This window comes from Stylophora pistillata, chromosome 11, assembly GCF_964205215.1.
Source record: "Stylophora pistillata chromosome 11, jaStyPist1.2, whole genome shotgun sequence".
Lineage (NCBI taxonomy): Eukaryota > Metazoa > Cnidaria > Anthozoa > Scleractinia > Pocilloporidae > Stylophora > Stylophora pistillata.
The window spans coordinates 10,172,117-10,181,812 of NC_142529.1; the positions used below are offsets into that span (position 1 = coordinate 10,172,117).

At 38.2% G+C, this 9,696-nt stretch overlaps 1 pseudogene across 1 annotated transcript; it reads left to right on the forward strand.

The window, feature by feature from the left end:
• Window positions 1–1,469: 1,469 nt before the first annotated feature.
• Window positions 1,470–6,877, forward strand: LOC148719965 (contactin-associated protein-like 2; annotated as a pseudogene). The gene is made up of 4 exons (XR_015993168.1): window positions 1,470–1,975; window positions 4,563–4,963; window positions 5,051–5,168; window positions 5,755–6,877. The product of XR_015993168.1 is annotated as a contactin-associated protein-like 2 (transcript).
• Window positions 6,878–9,696: the final 2,819 nt, after the last annotated feature.

Genomic DNA, 9,696 nt, shown 5'->3' on the forward strand with positions numbered 1-9,696 from the left:
TTTTTAAAAATCTTTGTGCATTTTCCTTTTCAAGTGCCAAAATCAATCACTGAAAAGAATCACGCGGTCACCGGGTTAGTTTTCGAATTATTTAAGCCACAAGCTAAAAAATGAGTCTGAATAAGCCTATGAAAGCGTTGTCATGGAAACTGCTAGTGACGAAATGACACCTATTTTTGGATAACCAATGATTATATAATTTGGATATATCAACAAAGTTGAAATGGTAAATTGGCCACCGTAATGATTACAGAAGCTGACGTTTCGAGCGTTAGCCCTTCGTCGGAGCTATATTATATGGCTCCGACGAAGGGCTAACGCTCGAAACGTCAGCTTCTGTAATCATTACGGTGGCCAATTTACCATTTCAACTTTGTTGATATATCCAAATTATTTCGTTACTCCCACCGACGCAGCCCCAAACAGTTTCTTTCGAAACTATCAGCCTTTATTCAATGATTATATAATTCACCCCGTAAAAGTGTTCAACTGGCCTTGGTCAGTCTTTCTGTTGTATTCTTTCAAAGTTACAAACCATTAAAAAGATGAAAACCGCTACGAGCCACCTTAAATAAGTTCATAAACACAGTTGATGAAAATTCTTCCTAGATGCCAATTTTGTCTTTTAACAAAAGCTATGCACTGTTAAGGTGCCTATTTTTCTTTAAAGTGGGCTTATTTCTAATTTTCTCTGATATTGATCTTTATTATATCGCTCCGGCAGCGCCCGCGTGCAAGATAAAGTGAATCTTGTGTTCTGATTGGTTAACCAAGCGGGCAAGATGGGCCCATCTTCCCCGCTCGGGATAGCCCACATTGATTTCTCTTCGACAAATTCGGCGATGGATAGTTATGCATATAACTAGTTGACATTTGAATACTCAGTAAAAGATTCATTTGTTCTTTACCAGACGTTTGAAGATAAAGGACTTACACTTTGTCAAAATTAATTCCATTATCCGTAAATTGCTGGTAGAAAGAGCAAGCAGAAATACTCACTAATATGAAACGTGCGATGAGAAACCATAGCCATAATTATGAATTAAAAGCATCTTACTTAAGACACAAAAGCACGTCATTATTTGAAGGAGACTGAGTTTCTTAACGACACTTGCCTTAACAACTTAATGCTTGGAACACAATTATTCCCCTTTAACTAAAGGGGCTACGTCACGACTCGGGCATGAACACTAAGAGTAGAGAAGTTTATCCAATAGGCCATTTTACAGTTGTGTACTTAGTTGCCAAGCCTTTGATTCAGAGTGAGGCTGAAGGTGACCTTGTTGTGATAGAGACCTGTATCAACTTAGCATGATAACAAAGTGATTTACATTTGAAAGGCAGCAAGGTTTGTATCATAACAAGGTCACCCCTAGCCTCACTCCCATTCAAAGGCTTGGCAACCAAGCACGCAACTGTAAAATGGACTATTGGCCATTGTCGATCTTTGCCGGTTAGTTTCAGACAATCCTGTCAGTGTGTTATTCTGTAGTGAATATGTTACCAATTCGTCGATTCTACGTTTTATAGATGCGGTTGCACGGGGCACTCAAACACGATAAATAATCCTTTCATCGCGGTAAACTACTTTTCGTGAAAGTGAGCGACATTCGGGAGTGTGACCGACATTTCCCGCGGTAATAATCGATGGATATGTCAAAAAGATCACACGAAGCGCCTATGACATTTAAAGTGGTCAGTTTACAGTTAACATACGAACCGTCGATTTACTTCAAAGTTGATTGAGGACTTCTCGGTCATTTCCTCTATGACTTTAGATGCCAGAGTTATCAAAATGTATCACCACAACAATGATGTGGTGATATATGACTTCTTCACTGACTAAGCCAAAGGGTATTAGGTGAAGCCGCTGTATTTCAGAGCATTTGGAGGGGAACCTTCCTCTTTCAAATTAAAGAATCGGAAGATTGCCAGCTTGTTTTGGGTTCCATGGGCATTGGGAGTTAAAGTAACGGTAAAGTTTACATATCCTAAACCTCTTACAAGAGACCCACAATTTATTCGCAGAATCTCTTTGTTCGATGGCACTGATGATTTACAGAAATACAAATGTAGATGCAATTGTGGATATAGATACAAATGTCTCTGTCATGCATGCTTTTTACTGCTATAGATTTCACGTCCCTCGCCATTCTAAAACGCGAGGAAAAAGCTACGCTGAGTGTAAAACATAGTTAAATAAATGAATGTTACTCCACTAGTATTGGAAAAGCAGCTATCAAAAGTTTTCTTTCTGTATTTGAATTGCAAATAAGTAAAAAACATTTGCTTTCTAACTCTCACTATGATAATTGGTAATAATATATCTACAGGTACTTTTAGTTACACATTGTGAATTCAATTTCCCATTCTTGTCATTTCAATACAATCAAATTTCCATTTATATCAAATTCTATAGCGAAAATCGTGCATCATACGTATTTAATACCGCAGTTCAAAATATATGAACTTCATATATCCATTGTATCTGATTTATCATCACGGGTTCATTACGAATCAACTTAACGGCCTGCTTCCAGTTGGCTTGTTAGCTCAATTGGTAGAGCGCTGCACTAGTATCGCAGAGGTCACTGGTTCGAATCCCGTGCAGGCCTGATTTTTTTCAGGTCTGATTTTCGCTATTGCATAAATAGCGCTATCTACTGCGAAGGATCGTGCATCATTCGTATTTATTACCGTAGTTCAAAACATATGAACTTCATATATCCATTGTATCCAAAGTGAATGGCATCACTCATGGAGCAGGTGCAACTCTTGAGTTGAGTTATCAGATGCTATGAGAATTTCAAAATATTCATCTTCTGTTGGATATCAAGATAACATTCGAAGCTTTTTTTTTTTGTTCCAACTGATAGGAAACAAAGCGACCATGGACACAAGAAATGCCAAAGTGCGGCGACTGTTTTATATCTGAATAAGGTGATACGAAATGACATGAATACACAGTTCTGCGGGACAAAATTAATTGCTCTGTTCTATCCATTGATGAAAGTTTCCTATTACCTGTCACGTCCAAATGGATGATCTATCATCTCTCCTTCAGTTAAAACATTTTACAGGTACCCGAGCTTTCTCAACCTTAACAAGATATTTTCTAGTTTCTGGAAAAATTGTCTGATGGGCAAAAGTTAAGACTGCTGAGTGAGAATACAGATTTTGTTTTGTTTGTTTTGTTTTTTCAATATCTAGTCTGTGTAGCCAAGGTATTTGAAAAAAAATTTTTTTCTTATGACATTGTGAATGAATAAAAAAGTTCTCTGTTCGTTTTGATTGGGTATATCTCGTTCGTTATTCCTAAATTTATCTTTCAGTATGAATTAAAACTTTGAGAGATCTCAGCTTGTTAATTCCGCACTGATCTCAATTGAGGTAAGATCTACTTATCCATAAATAAAACTTCGGCTGGAAAAGACTTTCCTTACTCAACGTATCATCATCACATCTGCCAATGTTTCGTAACATGTCATGATATTTCAAAAACGAGTGCGAGTGTTTCACCGGGGTTTCCAAACACGAAACACCAAACACCAAACCCTTATCAACTACTGATACTTTCATTTGCTGATTGCGTTGGATTTGGTTTCAACTAGTTTCCACTGTGTTTGCCATTAAAAAAAGAAACGTCCAATTTAACGCGAAACTGTGCTGCTCCTCTTGTATGCATGCAGAAAGGGGTTAATAATTAATTTCCATCGAAGTAACTCTCCCTTTTTAGCATTATACATTCGGAAAAGATATTTTGAAATATCTTTCTATTTAAGTTTGTCATTTAAGCTAATATTTCGAATCCAATCCTATTCAAAAAGCAACCGTAACAACAGGGCGAAACATCTTAATGTCATAAGAGTCCGGTTACCCTACCGAATAGAAATTTTCGAACTGCTGTAAATTTTTTTGTTTTGTTTTGTTTTTTGTGCAGATTAGCTATTCTTTCCGTTTCTGTGTTTGGCTCTGAGAGAAAATCGCGATCGAGAAAAAGCTTATGCATATAGTTACTTAAAAACGTCGTTGCCGAAATTAGATATTGAAAAAACAAAACAAACAAAACAAAATCTGTATTCTCACTCAGCAGCCTTCACTTTTGCCCATCAAACAATTTTTCCAGAAACTAGAAAATATCTTGTTAAGGTTGAGAAAGCTCGGGTACCTGTAAAATGTTTTAACTAAAGGAGAGATGATAGATGATCCATTTGGACATGACAAGTAATAGGAAACTTTCATCAATGGATAGAACAGAGCAATTGATTTTGTCCCGCAGAACTGTGTATTCATGTCATTTCGTATCACCTTATTCAGATATCAAATAGTCGCCGCACTTCGGCATTTCTTGTGTTCATGGTCGCTTTGTTTCCTATCAGTTGGAACAAAAAAATGCTTCGAACGTTATCTTGATATCTAACAGAAGATGAATATTTTGAAATTCTGATAGCATCTGATAACTTAACTCAAGCGTTGCACCTACTCCATGAGTGACGCCAATTACTTTGTAACATGAGACAATAACCGCATAATATGTGACGTATTTTTCATTCGCATTTAAGGTGTTCTGTATCCTGAAGCAATACTTTCAGATGGTGACAGTCCAAAGGCCACCATTATGTTGCTCCTTCCATACTGGTTGTTTTTTCCTTCTTTGTTAAAATTGACGCTTGCAATGCAAGGTAGCGCTATTTATCGAAATCCATCAGGCCACGTTAGTATTGGCAATTTCAAGCGCGATCCCCTCCATTACTTAAGGGTTGAAAAACTTACATCCTCCATGGTGGGAAATGAGTTGGAATGCCCTTTTCTTTGTGTTGGAGAACCAAAGTGTTATTCGTTGAACGTGGCAGCGTATCCTGACTCCAAAGGTCTTTATCTTTGTGAATTGTTGGCTACTGACAAGAACAAAGCGGCAAAATATTTCCTTGCGAATGATACGTTCCATCATTACAGACCGCGGGTGAGTATATTTTAATTATACGGCCCAATATATATATATGAAAAGAATTAAATGCAAATGAAAAGGGATGTTTATTAATTTTTTCAGTCTCCGTGTGAAAGCGCTCCCTGTAAGAACGGTGCTGTCTGTGTTTCTGAATATGTACTGAACTCATATCACTGTGATTGTAAACCTGGATTCTGCGGGACTCACTGCAAACGAGGAGGTATTTTAAAAATTCATCGTTTTCTTTGTTGTATATTGTAGAATTTGCAAAATAAGTCGCTGAGGTTAAACTATTATTTTTTATAATACCTGTTCAGTATACCTGTTTTCAGCTTTCTACTTTCTATCATTTTTTTTTTAACTAAAACAAACTCTAACGAAATAAAACATTTGAATAGCCTAAACTCGAACAAAAACTAAAAGTGATATTTTTTTTCAAAATGTGCTCAGAAATCAAGATTTTGGATAAAAATTGAAGAACGTTCGGGGCGACCCGATTTCATGAGCGGTATGCCCATTTGTCGAGTTCTATTAACCGCGTGCTAATCGAAACTACAACAAAGAAGCATGGCAAAAATTACTTTGAGATATTTCGAGAGGAAAATGTTTGTTAATGGAAATGCTCAAATTGCTATTAAGAGGCTTAAAAAATCAGAATATCTTTCATAAAGGCGACCCGCATGAGAGATTCACCTTGCTTGAGTTGTTCACTGTTTCGCTAGATAGTTGCGTGGTGTTTTGAAAATTTTGAGGGCATTTACAGAGGAAATATTTTTTACCAGAATCACGTTTTATTTTTATTTCAGGAAACAGAACCTGCAATGCCATCAAATACTGCAGTCCGAAGGCAAAAAGTGGCTCTTACGTCATCGACCCAGATGGAGAGAGTGGGGTAAAACCCTTCCAAGTCTACTGTGACATGACTGACAAGGAAGGCCTTGGAGTGACAGTTGTCAGTCACGACAGTGAAAACAAAACATTGGTGGATGGGTTTGATCCTTCTGGTAGCTATTCGCGCAATATTACTTACCATGACACCAGTCTTTTCCAGCTGGCAAGCCTAACGGCTTCATCTGCTCATTGTGAGCAGTTTATAGAGTACGCCTGCTTTCATTCAACACTCCTTTTCAATGGTGTCATGCGCGGCTGGTGGGTGTCACGTGACGGAGAACAGATGACTTACTGGGGAGGAGCCGACTCTGTTCCATTCAAATGTGCGTGCGGACTGAACAACACATGCGCAAACAAAAAGTACGGCTGCAACTGCGATAAGAACGATTGGGAATGGCGAAATGACAGCGGTTTACTCACAGACAAGTCCAAGCTTCCCGTGACGCAATTGAGGTTTGGAGATACCGGTGTCCTTAGTGGTGGAAATGAAAAAGGATATCACACGCTTGGAAAACTGAAGTGTTACTGACTCATCTGAAAATCACATCCATCGTATTTTAAACAATCAAAGATTGCTTGAACATTGTACTCTTACTGCAGTTAAGGACGTCCACCATTATAAGTAGAATGTAATATAAATGGAAATTTGATTGTAATGAAATGACAAGAATAGGAAATTGAATTCACAATGTGTAACTAAAAGTACCTGTAGATACATTATTACCAGATATTTTAGCCAGAGTTGGAAAACAACCGTTTTTTACTTATTTGCAATTCAAATACAGAAAGAAAACTTTTAATAGCTGCTTTTCCAAAACTAGTGGAGTAACATTCATTTATCTACCTTTGTTTTACACTCAGTGTTGCTTTTTTCTCGCGTTTTGGAATGTCAAGAGACGTGAAATCTATAGCAGTAAAAAGCATGCATGACAGAAGCATTTGTATCTATATCCACAATTGTATTTGCATTTGTATTTCTGTAATTCATCAGTGCATCGAACAAAGAGATTCTGCGAATAAATTGTAGGTCTCTTGTAAGAGTTTTAGGATATGTAAACTTTACCGTTGCTTTCACTCCCAATGCCCATGGAACCCAAAACAAGCTCGCAATCTTCTGATTCTTTAATTTGAAAGAGGAAGGTTCCCCTCCAAATGCTTTGAAATACAGCGACTTCACCTAATACCATATGTCATATAGTATTAGGTAGTCATATGTCTAGAAGTAGTATTAGAAGTCATATGTCACCACATCATTGTTGTGGTGATATATTTTGATAACTCTGGCTTCTAAATCATAGAGGAAATGACCGAGAAGTTCTTAATCAACGTTGATGTAAATCAACGTATGTTAACTGTAAACTGACCACTTTAAATGTCATAGGTGCTTCGCGTAATCTTTTTAACATATCCATCGATTATTACCGCGGGAAATGTCGATCACACTCCCCGAATGTTGGTCACTTTCACGAAAAGGAGTTTACCGTGGTGAAAGGATTATTTATCGCGTTTGAGTGCCCGCGCAACCGCATCTATAAAACGTAGAATCGACGAATTGGTAACATATTCACTACAGAATAACACACGGTAATAATCCTCGGTGTGAGTCACGTCTTGGACGTTTTAGCAGTCGTAGTATCTCAAGACTAACCGTGATCAATACGGTGCTATCCCTAAGTCATCCCCCCTGTTCGCTCTGATCTCGATGTTTCACCACTGGTCACAAGCTACAGACGGTACCGGTGCAGCTGTTAGAGTCGTGTTATTTGACTATGGCAAGGCCTTTGATCTTATCGATCATGAGATACTTGTCGCTAAGATCGTCGGCCTCGACATGCCACACAACATCAAATCCTGGGTGACTGACTTTTTGACGAATCGACACAAACGCGTCAAGCTGTCCTTTGACTATTTCTCTGAGTGGGGCCCAGTCCCCAACGGAGTTCCTCAGGGGACCAAGCTCGGCCCCTTGCTTTTCTTGCTCATGATCAATGATCTCAAATTTGTCGCTCCCACGTAAAAGTATGTCGACGACACGACAATCTCCTAAACCATACCCCGCGGCTCCCTGGGCGGAGAGCAACACGCTGTTACTGCCGTGGAGGAATGGTCTTGGTCTCAGCGGATGTAACTCAATGCCGATAAGTGCAAGGAGATAATTTTTGACTTCAAGAAGAACCCTCATAACTTCTCCCCTCTCGAGGTAGATGGTCATGAGCTTCCTGTCACCGACTGCGCGAAGATATTAGGCGTTACGATAACCAGTGAATTGAAATGGAACAATCACATTGTAGATTGCATTGAGAAAGCAAATAAGCGCCTGTATTTTATTTTTCTCTTGAAAAGGGCCCGTGTTCCCCTTAAGGACATTGTGAACTTCTATTGTACAACAATTAGACCTATACTAGAATACTGCGCTCCAGTGTTCCATCATGCACTCCCGGCCTATCTTAATGAGGATATAGAAAGAATTCAGAAACGTGTGCTTTCCATAATTTCACCTGAAATATCATGTTGGGAGTGCCTTGACAGTCTCGGCCTGCCAACTTTGTATGACAGACGCATAGAACTCTGTTGTCATTTGTTCGATTCCATTGCTAACAATCCCGAACACAAGATGTACCATCTTCTTCCATCAAGGAAAAATCTAGTTATAATTTAAGGCGTCAAGAGATATAGCATTTGCCACGTTCTCACACGGAACGTTTTCGACGCCCTTTCTTTTATGCTATGTCCCAGGGTGCGCACAATAGCTCCTAAATTTTTCAAGAAAAATGACTTTAAATTTTAGATATTCATACATATTCTAGATTTATTATTTTTGGCATTCACATTTACACAATTCTATTTAGCTCTATATTTTAACCAATGTAATCTGTAAAATACGCAATTCAGTTTTACGACTGCGAAGTATTATTCAATAAAAGATCTATCTATCTATCTATCTATCTATCTATCTATCTATCACTGTCTGAAACTCACTGGCAAAGATTGACAATGGCCCGTTAGATAAACTTCTCTACTCTTAGTGTTTATGCCCGAGTCGTGATGTAGCCCATTTAGTTAAAGGGGAATAATTGTGTTCCAAGTATTAAATCGTTACGGTAAGTGTCGTTAAGAAACTCAGTCATCCTTCAAGTAATGAGGTGCTTTTGTGTCTTGAGTAAGATGCTTTTAATTCATAATTATGGCTATGGTTTCTCATCGCACGTTTCATATTAGGGAGTATATCTGCTCTCTCCTTTTACCAGCAAATTTACGGATAATGGAATTAGTTTGACAAGGTGTAAGTCCTTTATTTTCAAAACGACTGGTACAGAACAAATGAAATTATTACTGAGTATTCAAATGTCAACTAGTTGCATGCATAATACGAAAAAACGTGAACAAAATCTTAAATCAAGCTGGTGTTTTTCTACTTTGCTCCAATACCTTTGCTTAAATATTCACAAATTTGTTTTAACACGCCTATTTCTGGCGGTTTCTTTTCAATTTTACAGTCATGTTTGCAATTTTTTTTTTGTAGTGAATTTTACCGTCACTTTGCCCCCCGATGATAGGCTAAAACATTTCAAAAATAAACCTTTCCTAGAAGATCTTTCTTAAGTGTCTCATTATCAACGGGGGGTGGCCTTTTTCTTGATGAAAAGCATTTTTATATGGCGAGCCTGAAGGCATTGTTCAAAAGACAGAGAACAAGATATGATTAATCTGTCTTTAGATGTGCAGCCGAATGGGAAAGAGAGAAAAAAGCACTTTTGTTTTTTTAGATCTCTTTGGCGTGGAAACGGCGTAGACCTGAAGGCACGGGCGGTGGTTATTAAATGGGCGGTCGTTGTCTCTTAATGAGCAGTCAGACA